This window comes from Trachemys scripta, chromosome 1 (genome assembly GCF_013100865.1).
Source record: "Trachemys scripta elegans isolate TJP31775 chromosome 1, CAS_Tse_1.0, whole genome shotgun sequence".
Taxonomy (NCBI): Eukaryota; Metazoa; Chordata; order Testudines; family Emydidae; genus Trachemys; species Trachemys scripta.
The window spans coordinates 280,191,786-280,214,673 of NC_048298.1; the positions used below are offsets into that span (position 1 = coordinate 280,191,786).

At 42.2% G+C, this 22,888-nt stretch overlaps 1 long non-coding RNA gene across 1 annotated transcript; it reads left to right on the plus strand.

The window, feature by feature from the left end:
• Positions 1–306: 306 nt before the first annotated feature.
• LOC117870911 lies at positions 307–22,546 on the plus strand. The gene is made up of 3 exons (XR_004644068.1): positions 307–561; positions 7,551–7,626; positions 22,324–22,546. It is a non-coding gene; the product is annotated as an uncharacterized LOC117870911 (long non-coding RNA).
• The last annotated feature ends 342 nt before the right edge of the window (positions 22,547–22,888 follow it).

Sequence of the window (22,888 nt, forward strand, 5' to 3'; positions counted from 1 at the left end):
TCCTACTTAAGGCTCATGCTGCACCGAGAACAAGCTGGAATAATAAGTGTAGAGTTCAATGGGAACATCAGTTTTGGCCTCTTTAAGAGGGAGACTAGCTCCATGGTTAGGATGCCAGTCTGGACTCAAGAGGCTTGGGTTCAATTCCTTACTCCACTCCAGACTCCTCTATAACTTAAGGCATGTCTACACTTCAAGCTAGAGTAATAAATCCTAGATATACCTGAACTAGCTGTAATGATGCTAAAAGTGTAGGTGTGGGAGGACTTAGATACCCTGAGTCTGTACCTCTCTAAGATGCTAGGAATATACTTCGGTCAACTACCTTTTCTGGCTACCTCTATTTTTAACATGGTAGCTAGATCAGAGCTGGAGTGAGTATATCTCCTCAAGCTGGAATTTATATCACTGATTTGAAGCTAGACATACCCCAAGACTCTCTAGATCAGTTCTCCATGTATGAAATGAGTATAATAATACTTTTCTATTTCACAGGGGTGTTTTGATGCTCCATACATTAAAGACTGCGAGGTGCTCAGAACCAATGGTAATGGAGGTCATGTAAGTACCTAGCAAGGTGCTCAGAACCAGTGGTGCCGGAGGTCATGTAAGAAGTGTTCAGTATTTAGAGAGTGAAGGGCTATGAGGTGCATATGGACACCCTGATTGTCGGAGCCCTGGGCGCCTGGGACCCCTGCAACGAGCGTGTGCTGCGGACCTGCGGGATCGGTCGACACTACGCACGTCTCACGCGGCACCTCATGGTCTCAGACGCCATCCGATGGTCCAGAGACATCTACATCGAGCACATCACCGGCCACCAACAGTACCCAGGAGGCGTGAGCCAGAGTGACATCGTTCTCTCACTACGAGAAAGGGACCAAGTGACCTTCTCCGTTGGATCATATGAACTGGAACCATAAACTCCCTGAACATTAAATCTCACCAAATGAGGGTCAATCCATCCACATATCATATCCACTCATTATAATCCACACCTGAACATAGCCACTTTATGAACTTAATACCCTCATATCTTAATGTCTATACTTTGACCCATCAACCTTTTACCCCCCAATCAGGGATATTGCAGATTATGTATTCCTCATGCCACCTTATCTTAAACCAAACTTTGCCCCCTCTATAATCTGTATGTTATTCCCTGATAACCAGAAACTTCTATGCTCAAACTCTGTTCACTATTTTTTTTTAACATCATCTTAATAAAATTTTTATGTTTGCTATTTGATCTGTATGACTGGTCAGCAAGTCATGGTTCCCTGATTAACTGGCCTAACCTTTATAAAGAGAACCAGTGTGTGACAAAAACATTGGGGTGTTGAATCTCCCAACGAGAGCGTGGAGAGAACTTTAGGGTGATAGATCAGGAAATAAACAGGCCTAGGAATTGTAAGGCTAGGTAAAATCTTTTCCTGTGTTTGCATAGGAAAACATTATATTTGGCTATGTCTGTTGACTCTAGTTTTAAAAAGTATCTGGTTCCTTTTCTGACTGAGGGAGAGGAAAAGCAGATTGATTAGCAGTCTAACAGACTTCGCAAATAGTTTTCTGTTGTCATGTTCATGCCAAATAATTGCTATGGCTATTGCTGTGGCACCAAATTTATCTTTGACTTTTCTGTCAGCAGCCCTGTTGGCATGATCACGGATACCTACGTGACCACAGGATTGTACGCACAACCATTTATTGTAGGGGACATTGTTGAATACAGTTGAAGTTGTCCACAGGCACTAAAGTGTCTAGTTTAATATCTAGCTATGCTGCTCACATCTTGCTCCATGTTGTGGGGATGGAGTATTTCCAAAGTGCAGTCGGTTTTCCTGTCTGTTGCTTATGCTGAGTGTTCCCTTAGTTGTATTTAGATACATAGTTTGAAAATCATTGACTTTCTCACTCTTCTATTCTCTTCCCACCTCTAACATTCTTGTTCCCAAAATATCCAAAGCCAGGTGAAGATGTCTGTATGAATACATCCCTCCATATGTGAATGCTCTTTTTTCTCCTAAATATTAATGTGAACTAAATTCTGTTGGCTTGAATGTTCTCACTAAAGTAAACCTGAAAGAGTACATCTATGGCTGGAATGAAACATGGTTTAAATTATGTGAAAATGCTTTGGAATGATTCCCCCCCCCCATTATTTGCCTGTGTCTGATTATATGATGGTTGCTCTGTTAGTCTACATAGTTACAACACTACTGAGCCTTATCCATTAGTTTGTAAAGTGCTTTGAAATTTCTTGACCATGAACAGCACTATGTAAATCAAATTCCATACTGTTATGGACAAGACTGAATAAATACCCCTGTATTGTTGATGACATGTTGTGAGTGAAAGCCTGGTGCCAGAATTCAATGGCTAAACTCCCATTGACTTCAATAGGGTCAGGATTTCATGCTCTGTGTGTATATTGGTTAGGTATTCCTTCGAATTCAAAGGCAAATTCTTCAGGCATGATATGCACTTAAATACCATTCAGATGATGGGAGCTACACTGATATATTAATGGTAGAAAAGGCATACTTTGGGGATAAATGACCTTTATGTAATCTCATTTTATAGGTCATGTAATGTGATTCAAAATATATGTAGAGATCATGTTTAAATATTCCAGAAATATGTTTTATCATACATTTTAAAAAGCATAGAAAATAAAGAAGAAAATGATTATTTTCAAAAGCATGGGCCTAATCCCTCCTCCTATTAAAGTCAATGGTAAAACAGCATTGACTTAAGTGGCAATAGAGTTAGGCTGACATTGAGCGCTTTTGAAAATTCCATCCTAGATGGTTTTATGAAGCATATGCCAGGTATAAAAGTAGCAGAGAAGTGTTTTGAGATGAATGGCATTCTTTACTATAGGCATTTCATGTACAATTGCCTCTTCTCAAAAATTATACATGCAAAATAGTTCAATATAAAATAATATATCAACTAAGAGCTTGCAGATTGCCATGTCTTTTCCCTTCCTCACTAGTGAGTTTACATCTGGGTGAGATAGTGAAATGGGTTTCCTGTACCTCTAGTTGACATTCACATGTGTGGAATTGGCTTTCCATTCTGCACGGTTAGTTTTATTGGTGGGCAGGAGTGGAATGGGCTTCCCTCTGCTACTAGTGAGTTTGCATGGCAGTGAAATAGGCTTCCTTAGAATAATAAAATGTCAGGGTTGGAAGGGACCTCAGGAGGTCATTTAATCCAACCCCCTGCTCAAAGCAACCCCAGACAGATTTTCAAACCACTGAGTTATCCCTCCGCTATTCTGGTTTGCTTGCATGTGAGTATAGCTAGAGATGAGCTGTTAGTGAGTGGATCTTGAAAGTGAGTTGCTGAGGCACATAGGCAACTATTAGGATACCAGCATATCTGTGATTAGGGTCCTGCCTACTTACAGTTTATTGGGTTTAGAAAGAGACAGAAAGAAAGGAAAGGTTGCCTTACCTTATTCATATAGATACCTCAGATGCTTCAATATATTTGATACAATCATCTCTGTGCTGTTCTGCATGCAATTATTCTTTACTGTGGAAATATGTACAGCTAGTGGCATTGTGATGTAGAATGCAGAAATGGTGCTAATGGACTCTATTATGGCATTTGGCACAAATGATAATGGTTAAAAGAGGTGAAAAATGTCTGCTGCCCAGCTAATGAAAAGCAATTTATGATAAAAATTAAATATCTGTGCTCTAGTTATACATTCTGTAATGTTCTGGCAATCACTTTCAGACTTTAGAAGACTTGTGATCTAGTTTTGAGATATAAAGTTTGCAGACATGAATATTCCAATCAAACCCTATAACATGTAATAATTTTATTTTAATAAAAATATCTGCACTATTAAAACTTCCAAATTTTCTATAACAAGTGTTTTCTTTAAACTAGTAGAGGGGGGGAGGTCAGCAATAGCTAAACCATAGGAAGAGGCTAACTCTACTTCATTTTTCTGATTCACCTACTATTTTAGGCTATTTTCATTGTGTATAATAGGGGTTGCTACAAACCACTGATTCCCTCAAAAATAAGAAATTGCCACCTGGTGAACATGTGGTTGTTCTGTCAATACTGATTCTAAATTAGGATTAGAAACATGCAGAAATGAGAATATCTACTACCTGCTTAATACTCACATTGTAACTAATGAATACTCACTTGCCTATTGTAACCTAACATAATTACCCGTAAAGATTTGGATAGATTTCACTTGACCCCCAAACTTAGTACCGTTAGCTGCTTCTTTGCTCAATACTAAGTGAAAATGCAATTAGACAGTAGAGCACAAAAAGGTTGAATCCTCAGCAATATGTCAGTGTATTGCATAATGTCGGAAAAGCTCAATTGTTTCAGTGCGATCCCATTAAATTTTTTAACAATGTGTTAAAGTAGAGCACTAGTATGACATTTTCATCTGTCCCACTATTGTTCTGCAGAGTACATCAGTGCTCTACCCTATCCAAATTTGATCAGTAACAACTATAAAAAAGAGAAAATAGAAAAAGCAACCAGTAGGCACATATAGGGGAAAAAATTCCTCCACAGTGTGCCAAACCTTAAAATTCTTACCCATTTTTTTCTCAGTCCCTACTAAGACAAAATCCCTGAAGTCAATTGGAGCTTCTCGGAATAAGGAATGAGTAGAAACTGTGTAAAGACATCCTAATTTGATCCTAGCTCATTCGTATTGTGATGCCTGAGACTTTTAAAAAGAGAGATAAGGTCCCAAGAAGTAAAATGATCTGATGCCAGCAGCTCCCTCTGAGAAGGATACATAATAAATAGAATCTTCATGACAATCTTATGCAGGAAATTGCATTAATATTTCCAAATTTTCTAAGGAAGGATTTCACTGCCCCGTTTAAATAATTTAAAAATGTTTCTGCATCAGTATGGATTCTCTATACTAGTCAAATTCTCTGTAAAAATAAAAAGTGGGTGTGGAGCACCATGACTGGTTTTGTACCCAGCTCCACGAACTGTTCTCTCTCTCTCTCTCTCTCTCTCTCTCTCTCTCTCTCTCTCTCTCTTTTTTTTTACTGTGTGGGCTTGATTAGAAAGAGGATCTTTTTGGATACTTTTCTTCCTGACCTGTTTCTCCTACTGACTCCCATTACCACAAGATTATGCAATGCCCCAGCACACTTTAACAATGAGAGTTGGGGTAAATCCAGAATTCGTGGCCTGTTGCTCTTATTTTGATCAGTTTAACCACTGACCAAGTGCACTCCTACCCTGTTGACAAAGTGAAAGAATCTGGTTTTGGCTCACCTCTACCGGCAAGATTTTGTAATTTCGGAACCTTGTTTCCTTGGGTCCTCTCCATTTGGAAAAATGTAATCCATATGTTCTATTGACAGGGACAGTCAGTGCAAGCAATGCAAGGCAGTTGGTGTATGTTATGAATTGTTATCTCAATGAGCAAATGTGCTGCTTTGTTCTGCACTAGATGCAAGTGACAAAAATGCTTTCCTGGCAACCTACACTAGAGGGATTTACAATAGTGAAGCTGTGGCATGACAAATGTCTGGCTGGTGTAGATTTGCTACCTCTGAGGTACAAAGAAAGGGACATGGGAGTGGTCAGTCTGGACGCATTGTGGGAGGGACAGGGTTCAGTGCTGCTCACTCCCTCCATCCTCCACATATTCTACCAATTAAAATGGCAACACTCTGAAAAGGCATGAGGTGGACCTGGCCCCACTTTTCCCTGCCAAGCCACTGATGGGCCCAACATCTCCTCTCAACCCAGGCCTGAGGAAAATGTTTGGGTCTCTTCAGCACTCACCAGCCCCTCAGGCCCTGCTCCCCAGCCCCCAAGGTGGGTCATGCTTCCTCCTTCTTCCAGGGCACGGATCAACAGGAGACCAAACCCAGGGCAGCCTCTTGTATGAAGGGGAAGCCTGGAGGGAAAGGCAGGCCAAGGGCTAGGGAAGGGGAGATGACAAAAACTGGGAGTTTACTGTCTTGGGAAGATTTGCAGATTTCCTGGGATGCCAACTTAAAAAAGAACGATCCTGGGAAAACCTGGATAACCCTAGGTTGGCAAAGCCAACCTAACTGCTACCAAAAAAGGGGTGTGTGTGTTGAGAATAATGTTGTTGAAGCAGGGGGATTTTTCAATTCCCTGGAGGGGGCCCGGGATAGCTGTCTTTCCAGCTCTCCAGAGCTTGGGAGGGAGGAAGCTACCAAAGCTGAGGTTTATTGGTCCTCAATAGTCAGCAGGCTCAGGTCATGAGTGCCAGGAGTCTGGATAGGTGGGTAAGTGTGAAGCTATTAGGCCTATGACAATTGGAGATGTTGGAGGGAGAAGTGGGCCCACACATCATCATAATCAGGAAGCAGCAGCCAACAAGGCTGTCATTTTCATGTCTCTGTTGTGCTCCGCTCACAATAGTGACAGATGGAGGGAATGGTAGACTGAAGGATGCATAATCAGAGCACGGTTGGTGTCCAGGGGTGCACGAGAGACTGGACCAGAACTATCCTATAAACCCCATATATTGGCCCACTCAGCAAATTCTTGTTCGTTCAGCATTCAGTATGAATAGGTCTGGAGAGCAAGGTGAGTGGGGAGTGTCAGGAGATACCATCTTACCTTTCCCACCACTCTAAAGAGGCTCCTAAGGTGGGATGGAATGGTAATTTTGAAAAGGTTAGTCTGGTAGCATAAGCTCCGTATGTGGAAAGGCATGTCAAAAAATGGGAAAGGTAAATTAATCACTTTACTTGAATCAGTAATTGTCAGCTAAACCTGCTTATCTATCAGTTGAGAATTTGGGGAATAGGACACTACGGATAATGAGTCATGGTCTCTGGTTGCTAAAGTTAATACTGTAAGAAACATTCATAGTTAGCAACATCTCTACAGATTATGGGTCAAATGTAGCCTTGGTGTAAGTAGACACAACTTCCATTGCCAGTAAGGAAAATAGCATCTCCTTATTCAAGACTGAATTTTGCCCTGTTAGTTACTTTGCTTTAAAAATGAATAACTAGGAAATAATATTAAAAGCAGGAGAATTTTCAGAGTGCCTTCTAGATTTGAAGAGACTGCTGTGACATTCTGTTGGGCAATTTATTGAGAGGGGCTTTTGGCATGTGGATACCATATATAGGGTATCAACAAAGATACACTGACCTATAGTTAAAATAAGTGTGAATCAATCTACTTATAGAAGAGAGATGCCTACTCTGATTTTTTTTTTTGTATTAATTTCACAAAGTGACACTGTTCTCTCTACAGGCAAACAAAAAAACAACAACAACGAAAAAAGGAAGAAAAAGGAAGCTAATATTTCAAGGCCTACGATTTTTTTCCTGATGTAGCAAAACCCATCTTAGACTATGTAGATTTATGTAGATTTGTAGGAAAAGGTGTTAAGATTGCTTCTCTTTTATTAGCCAGGAGAAATTAAAGCTCCAAATGGAGGAGAAAAGATACCTTTTTACTGATTGACAATGCCAAGAAGCTGTTTGATATTCAATTTGGTGCACATAACCTATCAGAGGTGACAGAGAGTCCTCCCTCCACAGATTGCCTTGCAAACTGAGCTGAATAAATCCCACGGGATACATCTCTGGAAAATACCACACAGGAGAAGAAAGCACGGTATGTTTCTATTTTGCTATGCTTCATTTTGTCAGAGTTCTTTAGGGTTATTTCCAAGAAACCCTGTAACATTATGAGCTATGAAGTAAGAGGGAAATTAGCTGATATAAACTGTTATGCTGCTACAGTAACCCCCTGGATCAGCCTGCTGCAGAGCCAACACCTACAGCCATGCAGGGCACGTGCAGTTGTGAAAGCTACACATGTTGCGTTGTATTGAGTTCTTTAATGCAGGGGTTCTCAACCTTTTTCTTTCTGAGGCCCACCCAACATGCTATAAAAACTCCACGGCCCACGTGTGCCACAGCAACTGTTTTTCTGCATATAAAAGTCAGGACCAATATCGGGGGTAGCAAACAGGGCAATTGCCTGGGTCCCCATGCCACAGTGGGCTCCACAAAGCTAAGTTGCTCAGGCTTTGGCTTCAGTCCCAAGTGGCAGGGCTCAGGACCCTGGGCTTCAGCCCCATGTGGTGGGGCTTTGGCTTTCTGCTCCTCCCCAGCAAGTTTAATGCTGGCCATGTTTAGCGGACCCCCTGAAACCTGCCCCCAGAACCCTGGTTGAGAACATGTGCAAAGCAGAATTATTATTGTCAACCACTTCCTTGCTTTTGTGAGGTTTAAAATAGTGAAAAGAATATTGGACATGCCCAGCTTTTTATATGAAATTATATTACTATTTTGATTCATTATGGGCTGAGAATATGCAATTTTATCTTTTATCTTTAGCTTATTGGTCTATTTGTACTGCATAGTGTTTGCTGTGTTGGTGACAGAAGCTAATTTAAGAATTGGAGTCTAGTATGGTAGAGGCCTGAGTGGGTAACGTACAAGGGGAGGTTAAAAATGCTAGGGCCATCTTGTTTGGAAAGGAGGTGTGGCAAAAGCATAAATAGCAGAATGAATAGGTTAGTGACGGCCAATTGCAGGTTCCTGTTTACTTAGTCACATGGTACAAAAGCAAAGGGATGTTACATGAAATCACAATACCATAAAGTTTAAAATAGATGAAAGGAAATATTTTTAAGAAAATAACCCAGGGAATTTACTGCCTTGTGATAGCATTGAAACACAAAGCTTGGCAAGGGTCAAAACTGGATTAGATGAATAGGAGTAAGAGAAGTCTCTGAAGTTACACAAGCTATTATGGTACCAAAATGATTAAGATAGGTATTCCAGGGGAGGGGATGTCTTTATGTATTGTACAGAGCCAAGCACATAGTTGGCGAGAAAAAAACAACAACGTTAAATCCTAAAAATAGCAGCTGTCAATCCCCATACCTTGAGCCAAAAAATTGAACCCCGAGTTGGGGGCATGGAAAAAGTTTTCATTCGTGATATATAGAGGCCCTGGCTTACCAAGGTGCTTATGCACATACCAGCTTTATAGTTAGGTACATACTTAAGCACCCTGCTGAACTGAGGTCATATTCTGTTAGTCTCAAAGGTGCCACAGGACCCTCTGTTGCTTTTTACAGATTCAGACTAACACGGCTACCCCTCTGATACTTGAGGTCATATTGTAGCAGTGGAAAATTGACCAAATATATTATTAATAAGCTGGTCAGGATTTTTCCATCAATGATCATTCAAAGGAAAATATGCTTTCTGCAGTCAATTTTTTTCTGTGCGAAAAATGTTGATTTAGCTGAAATTTTGTAATCTTCCATTGGGAAAGATAAAAATGAAATACGTAGTTTCAGTTTAGGTCAACGTTAATGTGCGTCTGCCTGAGCCACTGCATTGCCTCATAGGAGTTGTTTGGTTGCCTTGTGAATTCATTCCCTTTGGGGCTGGGCTCCACATTTCCCAAGATGCAGCATCACCTTCTCTCTGGCTGAGCCTATATATTGCATCATGGGAGTCCACTGACTGGTGTATCACAAGAGAAGTAGTTCAAGTGGGAAGCCAAACCCATACAGGAGAACGGGGGGCATGATGAGGCACCACAGCAACTCTGGCAGATGTAGCTTAACATCAATCCAATCCAAAATGAAATGCTCCAACTCTTCCTAGTGGAAATTGTTCAGAATGTTTTGTGTTACCCAAACTTTTCAATATTTCAACTTTGTCTCAATTTGGAATGACAACAAATGCCAAAATATCAGAATTTCCTGTGGAATGGAAATTCCATTTTTGATCAGCTCTAACTGAGGCATTCTTGTCTTCCTTTTAAATGTCGGGCAGAGGCCACAGAACTAGATGGATCATTGGCCTTTTTAGCATACACTGTCTCTCAATACCAAAACGAGGACTTTGTATTTAGCATAGAACTGATATGCCCAATTTCTTTTTCCTTAATGGAGACTGGATATTTTATCTGGTGTCTCAACAGCTGAATATCTATATTGAGCATGTCTGAATTTTGTCTTGATAAAAATAGAAAATGTTACAGATAAAAAAGAATTATACAGATACATATAATTGGGGTGAAAATGCAACTTGGGAAGGGTTATTCACACACACACACACACACACCTTTTTAATATTTAATCTTTTCAAGTGAATATAGTGCACATGAACAGTGCAAGGTTGACAGACTTGGTAAATGCTATGCAAAAAATTGCTGTGCCAAATGGGCATTATCATTGAAATTGGATAATATTATTGAAAATTCATGCTAACATTTTCTCTGTTCTCTACATGGTATGGATGTATCGTGTGATGCTCTACAGAGCATCCCTCTGGATCACAAAGTCTAACTTCTACTCAGCTTTAAATTTTTCAAAAGGTACTAGCAGTCATTAACTATCCAATAACATTAACTGTTTTCTCTACTTGTCTAGTTCCCTTTCTCCTTACACACTTTCTCTGACTAGGTGATGAACTCGTTTCATTCTGTTAATATAAGATGCCCAAACTTGCAACAATGTCATCTCAACTTGAAACAGCTCCTTTAATTGTTCCCTCAACTATACTTTCTTCCTTTTATTCACCTCATCCTCTTTATTCATTCCCTCCTTTGTGTAAGGGACTGGGGCATAGGCAGTCTGGCTAGTGGTCACAGCTGGGCTGGGGTCCACACATCAGGTATGCTAGTTAGCGAGATGGAGTCAGAGGAATCACTAGAGGCAAGTTCAATAAACACGAGTCAGGTCAGAGTCAGGCCGAAATCAGAGACTGGAGACCAGAGGTAGTACCAGTTAGACTCAGGAGGTAGGAATCAGGGTCACGATCAGGCTGGAGTTGGAGATTGGAGATCAGGTGAAGTCTAGAGTCACAGCAGGCCCAAAGTCTTTGTGGTTGTCCAGACAGCTTCTTGGGCTGCCCTCCAAGGTTAAATAGGGCACTTGGTCAATCAGAGGGCTGCAAGGTCTGGGTCTCTTGGCCGTTACTTCCTGCAGTGCCGGCTATCTAAAGTGCTCCTTGGGTGTGGCTCTGCAGGGCTTCCTGGTGGTACTGTGAGACCATCAGGCATCTCAGGCTCTGCAGACTGGGGTTCTAGTCCAGGGGTCTTTCAACTTTCTGATAGCCTTTGCATTAAAAAAATCCTACTATCTTGATCCCTTTCCATTTCCTGTATTTTAATCCTGTCCTCCTACCCTTGTTCACTACATTACCATCACTGAAAATAACCTGTTTGCCGGTGCAACTCTCTGAAATGTGAAACTATTCATCTGCCTCCTTAAAAAGCCTACCTTAAAAATTCTACCACTTAATCCCTGACCTTTATTTTCTCATCAAAGAGCTTGAAAAGGGGGCATCTCATATCTCCAGTCACCAATCAGAGAAGCTTCTTTCATCACTCTCATCTCATTTTTCACCTCTCCAATCACCAACCAAAATAGCTCTTCTCATCTCTCCAATCACTATTCGTGACAATATCTGCACTGATTTCAGTCTGAGTACAGTTCTGTGGATAGTACAGAAACTGCTTTTCTTCATCTAGTTAACAAGCTCTATCTTGCCCTTTTCCCTCATCCTCCTTGACTGCCGTTCATCTTTTAATTCTGTGGCTCACTCTGTCCTCCTGTCCATAGCTAGACAGACATCTCTGATTCTCTCCTGTCAGAGTTCAATGTTTTCCAGTCAAAATTTGCTTTTTCTCTGGTGGTGCTTTGCCCTTTGTGCTAAGATGCTTTCTCTGTACAATTCCACAATGGGAATTTCTTGTCCTTTTTCTCTTTTCCATATACCCGTACCACCTTCATTAAATCATCTTCTTTCTATCTTTAATAGCTTACTATGCTCCATATCTATCTATCTATCAAACACAAAAATCCAAGTTAAAAGAACATGATTAACATAGCAAAGTAAAGAATTCGGAAGTTAGCAAATGCCAGAATTAAGGTTGCCTTGCAACCTTAATTTGGCCATTTTTTGCATATGCATTATGATACAGTCTTTAATTACATGATTATATACTATTTTTTCTACATGACCCCTGCTTCATTCAGTGAACAGTATAGTTTGTGCTTATTTAATGAGCAGCTACTCGATATTTTGCTTTATCCTCATTGTTCAATGTGGGTGCCCCAGGCCTCATTTACTGCATGCTATTCAAACCCTGCTCTGAAGACAGAATTATTAATTTTCTCAAGGGCTTTTCAATGACACTCATCACTATAATATCTGAGTGCTTCACAAACATTATTTAATTTATCTTCACAACACTCCTGTGAAGTGTGGGAGTGGTATTATTCCCATTTTATAGATGAGGAGCTGAGGCACAGAGAAAGATCAAATGTCTCCACTAATTTTGTGTGCCCTGTTTGAGGTACCTAGGACCTGAGTCTTCAGAATACTTAGCATTATATTGCATTTTAAATGTTCAAAGCTCAGTTCCTACTGACTTCAGTTACTGCTGTGAGTGCTCAGTCCTTCTACAAATCAGACCCCAGCGACTCAAGTTGGGCACCCTAGAAGATGAGGAGCACATTATTATTGGCCACCAGTGACAAGGTTAGTTTAAGTAACTTGCCCGGCATCATATAGGAACTTTGGGACAGAGGCAGGGATAGATTCCGATTTTCCAGGGCAGCATTCAAGTGCCTTAACCATGAGACCATCGTTTCCCTTCCTGCAGTCCCCCACCGTATTCACTACACACCTTCCAACTTCTGCAACAAATGAGGCAAACAACAGCTTCTTTAATACACAACCCTGATTCATCAGAGCAATTCCTTCCTGTATACTGAATGAGGCAGAGGTTGTGTGGAAAAAATAGTATCTCAGTCCCCATCTTCCCCAGCTCAATTTCAATCTCCTTGCTCAACCAGTTCCAGCCTCCCCTCCTCACTACTGTCTCCTAGTTCCTGCCTCCCTTTCCCCTGGATCCCAGACCCAGTCTCCTAGTCAGTCCCAGTTCCTCTCCTCCACACATCCAGTCCCGGTATCACCAGACTTCTTGTCCCAGTCTACTCCTTTCCCTCTCCCTGGTCTGGTTTTTCACCTCTCTTCATTCAAACAAGACAGCTTCCTCCTCCATGCTGCCTGGGTACCAGGAGGGGGGTAAATGAGAGCACAGGAAAGTCAGGCTCCCTGCTCTCAGTTCCAGTGCCCAGACCCACTCCATTCCAAAGCAGCTGGAAGCAGCTACTAAAGGGAAAGTCTGGCTTTGTCCTGTAGTCCTGGGCTGCAGCATGCTTGGTCACTCTGATTACCCTGATAGGCCGCATGCGGTAATCTGATTGCGGGCCGCGAGACATTTTACTGATGTTGACCGTCTGCAGGCACGGCCCCCCCCGCAGCTCCCAGTGGCCACGGTTCACTGTTCCCGGCCAACGGGAGCTGCAGGAAGCAGCGGGCTGCAGGGACATGCTGGTCTGGCATGCGCTCTCACTCTCTCTTTTTCTCTGTGAATTGGGAAACCTCTGGCTTGGCTCTGGTGATAGCCATGAGAGTTCAGGGGTAATGGACTACTGGGACTATGTCCTGGGTTTGAGGGAATTCATGAGGATGTGGAACCCGGCTCAGCTCTCTCTTTCTCCTTCAGTGGAAGGTGGGGTGTTTCTTCTTATACAGTGCCCTAGAGGTAGGGTTATGGGACTATACGCCTAGCCTGGAGTGTGCAGCCCAGACTGCTCCCTTCCTCCATCCCTTCCAGCTGCTTGAGTGGCTCCCAGGCATTCTCATACTATGTGTGTGTGTGGCTGGTGGTGCTTTGGTAGCAGTCCGGCCTTGGAACATTAATGCTTAGTTATTACTTTGACAGGCTACCAACGTTTTCCTGAGGAAGGGAAATGGCAATCAGCAAAGGCTGGCATGGAATTTCATGGGACAAAGAGAAGACCCTTATCCAACCTGAGATCTTCCCCTCTGCCAAACATCAAAGACCTGCTGTATACAGTGCTGGTCTGAGAATTGCTGAAAGAAAATATCACAGCATCTTTTATAATGGAAGGCAGGATAGGTTTAGTAGGTGGCACTACCAGTTCCCAACTGTAAAATACACACACACACACACACACACATATGATTTGCATAAGTTACAGAAGTCTTAGGGCTGGTAGCAGCCCAAAGAGGCTGTTACAAAAGCCTGGGATCACCAGTGTACAAAGAAGTCTAGTCATTCCCCCTTTCACCTGCCCATGCCTCCTATGCTGGCCACAGGAAGGAATGAAGGTGTAAAAGTTGTTATATCTGGTCTATGCTACCTAAGGCTGGGGAGAATCTCCCATGGCTGGCTACAATAGGTACAGCACAAATTGGCCCTCATTCACAGGAGTGTTTAGGTTACTGGCTATCCTTATAGCTATGTATTTCTAATGAGACACTACCATGGTATCAGGCATCGCCTGTATATTATTATATTACATTTGGTATGTGATTGGTCACTTAAGTCACATGGCACAATCTCTGCTCCCTGATTGGATGACTGAAATTTTCTAACTAGGAGAATAATTAATGACAGAGTAAATGAACTTTTGGATGGAAAATCGTTTGTGCTAAAATTCATGAAACCTTTAGGATTTGCAAACATTTTCACAAGTAAACCAGCTGTCATCAAAATACTCAGAAACAAAGAATAACATATGGAAATAACAGCAAAGTGAACTCACATATTTATCTGTAAAAAATATTCACAAATCACTCTTTGGATTATCCTCCCAGCACTAGTTCTGGCTTTGCTGCAATAATTCTAATATTAGTTGCAGAATAGTCCTGTGACCTGGCTAAAAACTGCTCATAGACTCATAGACTTTAAGGTCAGAAGGGACCATTGTGATCATCTAGTCTGACCTCCTGTACATTGCAGGCCACAGAACCTCACCCACTCCTGAAATAGACCCATAACCTCTGGCTGACTTACTGAAGTCCTCAAATAATGGTTTAAAGACTTCCAGTTACAGAGAATTCACCATTTACACTAGTTTAAACCTGCAAGTCCCACACGCCCCAAGCTGCAGAGGAATGTGAAAATCCCCCACGGTCTCTGCCAATCTTACCGAAGGGAAAATTCCTTCCCACCCCAAATATGATGATCAGTTAGACCCTGAGAATGTGGGCAAGACCTACCAGGTGGATACCTGGAAAAGAATTCTCTGTAGTAACTCAGAGCCTTCCCCATCTAGTGTCCCATCTCCAGCATCTGGGGATTTTTGCTACTGGGAATTATGGATTTGCCACATGCCATCGCAGGAAGTCCCATCATACCATCCCGTTTATAAACCTATCAAGCTCAGTCTTGAAGCCAGTTAGGATTTTTGCCCCCAGTGCTCCCCTTTGGAGGCTGTTCCAGAACTTTACTCCTTCAATGGTTAGAAACCTTCACCTAATTTTGAGCCTAAACTTGATGGCCAGTTTATAGCCATTTCTTCTTATGTCCACATTGGTGCTTAACTTAAATACCTCCTCTTCCTGCTTGCTATTTTCCCTCTGATGTATTTATACAGAGCAATCATATCTCCCCTCAGCCTTCTTTTGGTTAGGCTAAACAAGCCAAGCTCTTTGAGTCTCCTTTCATAAGGTAGGCTTACCATTCCTCAGATAATGCTAGTAGCCCTTCTCTGCACCTGTTCCAGTTTGAATTAATCTTTCTTAAACATGGAAGACCAGAACTGCACACAGTATTCCAGATGAGGTCTCACGAGTGCCTTGTATAATGGTACTAACACTTCCCTATCTCTACTGAAAATACCTTGCCTGATGTACCTAGGACAGCATTAGCCTTTTTCATGGCCGCATCACATTGATGGCTCATAGTAATCCTGTGATCAATCAACACACCAAGGTCTTTCTCACTTCTAACTGATAAGTCCCAACTTGTAGCAAAATATTCTTGTTGTTAGTCCCTAAATGTATGATCTTGCAATTGTACTATTAAATTACATCCCATTTTTTATTATTCCAATTTACAAGGTCATCCAGATATTCTTGTGTGATATTCCAGTCCTCCTCCATATTGGCTATACCTCCCAACTTTGTGTCATCCGCAAATTTTATTAACACTCTCTCTCTCTCTTTGTGCCAAGGTCAGCAATAAAATTGTGAAATAAGATTGGTCCCAATACTGACCCCTGAGGACCTCTACTAGAAACCTCCCTCCAGATTGACAGTTCATCTTTCAATATGACCCATTGTAGTCGCCCTTTTAACCAATTCCTTATCCACCTTTCAGTTCTCATATTAATCTCCATCTTCTCCAATTTAACTAATAATTTTCCATGTGAAATTGTATCAAATGCCTTACTGACATCCAGGTATATTAGATCTATTGCATTTCCTTTGTCTAAAATATTAGTTACCTTCTCAAAGAAGGAGATCAGGTTGATCTGGCATGATCTATCTTTTGTTAGAATCTACCCAATTGCCGTTCACATCTATGTTTTTATCTACTTTCTCTTTCAAAATTTGTTCCAAAACCTTGCATACAATTGAGGTCAAACTAACAGGCCTGTAGTTTCCTGCATCGCTTTTTTCCCCTTTCTTAAAAATAGGAACTATATTAGCAATTCTCTAGTCATAGGGTATGACCCCTCAGTTTACAGATTCATTAAAAATTATTGCTATTCGGCTTTCAATTTCATGTGTCAGTTCCTTTAATATTCTTGGATGGAGATTATCTCTCCACTCCCCACATCTCCCCATTTAGTCCCATTAAGCTGTTTGAGTTTGACTTCCATCTCAGATGTGATAATTTCTACCTCCATGTTCTCATTGACATTAGCTATCCTGTCACTACCCCTAAAGTCTTCATTAGCCTCATTAAAAATGGAGGCAAAGTATTTGTTTAGGTGTTGGGCCATGCCTAGATAATCTTTAATCTCCACCCCCTCCTCAGTGCTTAGTGCTCCCACTTTTTCTTTCCTTGTTTTCTTCTTATTTATATGGCTATAGAACCTTTTACTATTGGTTTTAATTCCCATGCCCTCAGCTGGAGCCTGCACCCCTTCCTGCACTCTGAACCCCTCAGCCATAGGCTGGAGGCCCCTCCTGAACCCGAAACCCCTCATCCCAGGCTCCACCGTAGAGCCTGCACCCCCAGCTGGAGTGCTCAACCCGCCACACCCCAACCCCCTGCCCCAGCCTGGTGAAAGTGATTGAAGGTGGAGGAGAGCGAGCAATGGAGGGAGGGGGATGGAATGAGCAGGGGCGGGGCCTCAAAGAAGGGGTGGGACAGGGGTGGGGGCATCGGGGAAGAATTGGGGCAGGGCAGAGGTGTTCAGTTTTGTGGGATTAGAAAGTTGGCAACCTTAGGCCCATCAGGGACCCAGGAGCACAGGGACGAGGCGGGGACCACGTGATCTGTGTTCAGGTGCCACTGGGGAGCCCAGCTGCCTGTGCAGCAGCCATGAACCCCTGACCTGGGCCTGCCAAGCCCCCCCTCCCCCAATGGTATGAGCCGCTGGGGAGAGGTGGGGCCGGACACACCACCCTGCCTCTGTATGCTCACTGCCTCTGCCTGCTCTGCTCAGGGTAGACAGCTGCTGCCCTCATTCCCCGCATGCACACCCAACCCGGGATTATGGGCCCTTCCCAAGTGTGGGCCCAGTGCCATGAAGCCACTGGCACCATAATAAACCCAGTACTGCCCAGGTATGAAGGAAAGTTTCCATCTAGGAAACCTAAATGTCTCTCACAGGTGTTTCTCATGGTGATTTGAGGATCTTCCTTAATATATGACAAAGAACATAGGGTTCTCAGTTTATTACAGCCAGATCCTGGCATCCAGGTTTCTTCATTCTGCAGAGATCACTAAGGTGGCTGTTAGCCATCTTTGTTTTCCCTATTCTTGTGGATACTAAACTGGTTTCTTATAATGTGGACTAAAGGCTGCTCTGTATTAGGCTTGTTGCCCACAACTTCAACACTTTCTCTAGTTACCAGGGATCATGGCAGTGCAGAGACACTATTGGCCACACACTCTTTCTCTAAGCCATGCCCCTTCCTGATCCTGGGGCATCACTTCATGGGCTGAATGGAAGAGGATCTTGGAGCTTATATAATATTTCAGACAATATAATTTCACCCCTTTTAAAAAAAGTAATTAGATATCATTAACATTTTACTTTATAAAACACAGTAAGTGTAGAAAATCAAAGTGTGCCTTTGAAACTGTCCAATATAATCACCTTTGCACAATAGACTTTTCATGCAACTACAATAACTACCAAACAGAACTGTGCTCATTATTTTAATCAAATTACCTTTCAACATTTGAAGCAACATCTTTTGTCACCGATTTCCCAGCTTTTAATTTTGTTTTAAATTCAGTAGCAAGACCGTGAGTCTTTTCTTGATCATAGGTGTCTTTGGTTCCAGAATAGGATTATGATCAGAAAGTATAACAAGAGTTTTTGAAAGTTTAATAAAGTATCTAAGGGGGAATTGGAGCAATCAAAGGTTTAGTAATGAGATATGGTTTCTGCTTCTAGATTGCTGGTATGAATCCAACCTACATAGGTAAAACTACAATAATTATGTATTCAGTAGTGACCCTTAAATATATGGCTTTTTTTCCCTACAAAATTGATAATCCTACTGTGACACTACACCCCATATTCTTCACAGAAATATTATTATGATATGGTTGTGGCATAATTATGATTCATTTTGTACAAGATGGGGCATGTAAGGTGTCATTGGAAAAGTTATGATTTGCTGAATATGATTATCCTATTTGTATGCATGTATCATTTTTGTATCTGAAGTTATAAATATTGCCTATGGATCTGTATTTCAAATGGGCTTACTCTGGAAAACACCCACAGCCAGCCTTTCATGTACAACAATGAAGAAGCCAGACAGTATTAATGGTTCATCAACAAAGACTGAACTGGGGGAACTGCTGGACCCAGGCCAAAGGGATTTCTAGCCTGTTTATGAAAAACCTGGGGATTCCAAGCTGTAAAGCAAGTGCAACGTGTACCTTCAGATACAGCCTGCTTGTACCATTAGCCAGGGTGAGAATTTGCTAATTCATATCCTATCTTTCTAGTATCTTAGGCTTAGTGTGCATTTTTGTTTATTTACTGGGTAATCTGCTTTGATCTGTTTGCTATCACGTATAATAACTTAAAATCTATATTTTTGTAATTAATAAACTTATTTTATGCTTTAATCTAAACCAGTAAGTTTGGAGTGAAGTGCCTGGGAATCTTAGCTCAACAGGCGGGGGATGTTGCATATTCCTTTCCACATTGAGGGAGGGGCAGATTCTGAACTTATGCTGTATAGTTCTCTGTACTTTTGGGTTTATACTCCAGTGGGTGGGGGAGGTGCCTGCAGAGCTGGGGGTTATCTTGGCTGTGGACTCTCTATTGTTGGTTCATGCAGTGGCTGATCAGAGAGCCTGCAGGTAACTGCAGCTCAGTGTGTCCCTACCTGTGAGAATGATGGTGGAAGTGTAGGATGGAGAGCGGGTCTCCAGCTTGTCACAGCACCACAGAGTGAGAGGGAGCCAGGGCTGGTGAGGGCTCATTAGTACCCCAATTCCAGGGGGGAACCCATCATACCTACCTCAGTATTTGAAGTATTTGCTTTTTTAGTGCTGAATGCTTAGTGTAGGCTAGAACAGTAACACTAAATGCATGTATTATTTAGACATCTAAGGTCATTAGTAAAGGTTATCACTATAATAATATTTAGCGCTTACTGTGACTATCATGACAATGTTAGGGTCATATACAGAATATCTGTAATACCACAGTAACATTAATTTATCTTGGAGACTAATGTGAAATATTTTAATGGCTACCATTGTATATCACCTTCCATCCAAGGATCTCAAAAAACTTTACAAAATTAATGAGTTAAGCTTTACAACATCCCTGAGAGATAGGGTCAGTGATTAAATGTTATTAGCTTCAGTTGGCTGTTCATTTATCTTTTGTGAAATGAGTGGTAGTCCTGGCATAGCTAAAGTGGCCACTTAACAAGTATCACAATTGTCACCTTTGTTGCCAATCTCAGCCACCAGCTGAATCAGCGTTACCCTCTTACCTGTACAAATGGTCCTACCAAATCAGCGTTAAGGCATATTTGGTGGAACAAAGTGGAGAAGTTTGCATTGCCTCGATCCCTGATGCATCTGTTCTGCATATAAATAGAAGACGTCAGTCTGCTCAGCAGTTAAACCCACACCTTTAATCGGGAGTAATTAAAAAAAAACACAATTAAATAAAACAGCTACATTTTCCAAACATTACAATAAAGTTTAATCAAATAGAAGATTATATGTATTGTAAACAGAGCAACACAGCATTTACAGTATATGTTAACTGAACTGTAGTATAGCCAAAAGGAAAATGTGGCATTAAGCCACGATTAAAAAGTTCTGAAGTGTCAAAAGGCTGATGACACTGGTTTATATCCAAGAGTATGTCTACACTACGAAATTAGGTCATATTTATAGAAGTCGATTTTTTAGAAATTGATTTTATACAGTCGATTGTGTGTGTCCCCACTTAAGACCATTAAGACCATTAATTCGGCGGAGTGCATCCACAGTAAGGAGGCTAGCATCCACTTTCGGAGGGTTGCACTGTGGGTAGCTATCCCACAGTTTCCGCAGTCTCCACCACCCATTGGAATTCTGGGTTAAGCTCCCAGTGCCTGATGGGGCAAAAACTTTGTCACGGGTGGTTCTGGGTACATGTCGTCAGCCCCCCCCAAACTCCCGTGAAAGCAACGGCAGACAATCATTTCACCCCTTTTTTCCAGGGTCCTGTCCACCGGACCCATTCAGCCCGCTGCCTGCCTGGATGATCGGAACCCCAGGCAGGCAGTGGGCTGAGCGGATTGGCGGACGGAGCACCAGACCGTCAGCGGGGTGAGCGGCTCAGCCCGCTGCCGGTCTGGGGCTCCGTCCACTGGCTCCTGCCAGCTGGGGTCCCGCTCAGCCCCACTCAGCTGGCAGACCTCAGTGAGGTCGATCAGGGGTGCCTGTACAGACATGGCTATCCTCCTTTTAGAGCACCGAATGGGAGTGACGCCAGGTCATTCTCTTCTTTAAATTTCGTCTCATGGAGATTCAGTCCTGCCTGGAATATCATGTGAGCTGGAGGCTTCTGCCTCAGGCTGCTCTCCCAGCTGGCATTACTGTGCAGTTGCACCTACCTCAGCCTGCCCCTTGCTCCCATGGCTCATGAAGCCTGGACAGTAGTAAGGAGCAGTTCAACTTGTGGAATAACAAATCCAGAACAAAGGATTGCACTCTATGGGCCACGTTAAGATTATTTCAGAGTCCTAGATAGCATTAGTCCCTATAAAAGGCTTCATGAAAATTTCCCCCCGCCCCTAACAAAAATGTTAATTTATCAGAGCAGCTGAAAGGGTAAGGAACCTGGGACTATAACTGAGAGAGAGCTTCCATATTATTTAACTCATAAAGTAAAATTTCACAGCACGGTCTGTTCTAAGACTAAAAATGCAAGAGGGGAGTCAGAAAACGAAACAGTGACCTGTTTCCACCCAGTGACGTTTCGTAGGTTAGGTGAACATGATCACCACTACACTACAGGGCTTCTCTTTTTTTGACACAGACTTTGCCAAATGCACAGGAATGTTTTCTCTAGCTACAGAAGCTACCTAATGCAATGTCTATATCTATGGCCTTCTTGCTCACAAAGCGGTCATGCCCCCGCCCAAGGCTGACATAGCGACCTGGCTCGGGCAGGATCTCTAGTGAGGCATGATACTTTTGCTGTTAAGCAAACACAGCAATTCTCTCTTGGCCTCTGCCACTGAATGCCTCCATGCATTACGCTGTGCCCTATCAGTGTGGGAGGACTGCATGAGCTTGGAAAACATGTCATCGCAAGTGCATTTTTTTTGCCTTTTAATCTGCGATAACCTCAGGGATGGAGATGATAGGTGGAATGTATAAACATTCGGGGGAGGGGGCTGCATGGTCACCTGTGCTGCCGAGTTCGCCACACTGGCCAAACAGGAAATGAAATTCAAAAGTTCCTGGGGCTTTTCCTGTGTACCTGGCTAGTGCATCTGAGTTCAAAGTGCAGTCCAGAGCGGTCACAATGGAGCACTCTGGGGTAGTTCCTGGAGGCCAATACCGTCAAATTGTGTCCACACTACCCCAAATTCGACCCGGCAATGTTGATTTCAGCACCAATCCCTTCATCAGGGGAGAAGTACAGAAATCGATTTTAAGAGCCCTTTAAGTCGGAAAAAAACCCCAGCTTCATTGTGTGGACAGGTGCAGGGTTAAATCGATGTAACACTGCTAAATTCATCCTAAACTCGTAGTGTAGACCAGGGCCAAGATTAACACTTTCTTTCTATTTTCTATTTTCTGCAGTTGCTGCAATCAACACATTTTTGGTTTAAGACGGAGATCCAGGAGGACAGAGTGATCCAGCCTAAGGCCTATGCACTAGTGAAGTCCTCAAAATAGGGTTTGAGTGGGACTTAGGTGGTGCACCCTCTGCACCAAGGGGGAAATTCACCTCAAACGCTTCTTATCTAAAGGGTCACTGCAGAGCAATGAATGATACAGCTGGTTTCTACAACATGCAGCATTTTGATACTATTACAGCATCAGGTGATACAACTTTAATTTCAAATATTCATCATTCACATGCTGTTTATTGTTTAGTTGTTGCTTAGTAAATTATGAGTTGCTGAAAAGCTCAGTAGTCTGGAACTCAAAAGAGGGCCCTCAAAATGTTGCAGGAAATGTTGTTCATATCACACATTTATTTCATTTTGAAAACATGTTTCTGTGGTTTCCTATTATTTTTGTAGACTTTTATTGGTTATTTCTTTTATAGACTAGACAGATCTGCAGGGTTTATTGCCAGTAATGATTTGCAGCAATAGGTCTAAAATATTTTTCTACTTGAATTCAGTGGACGAAATCATGT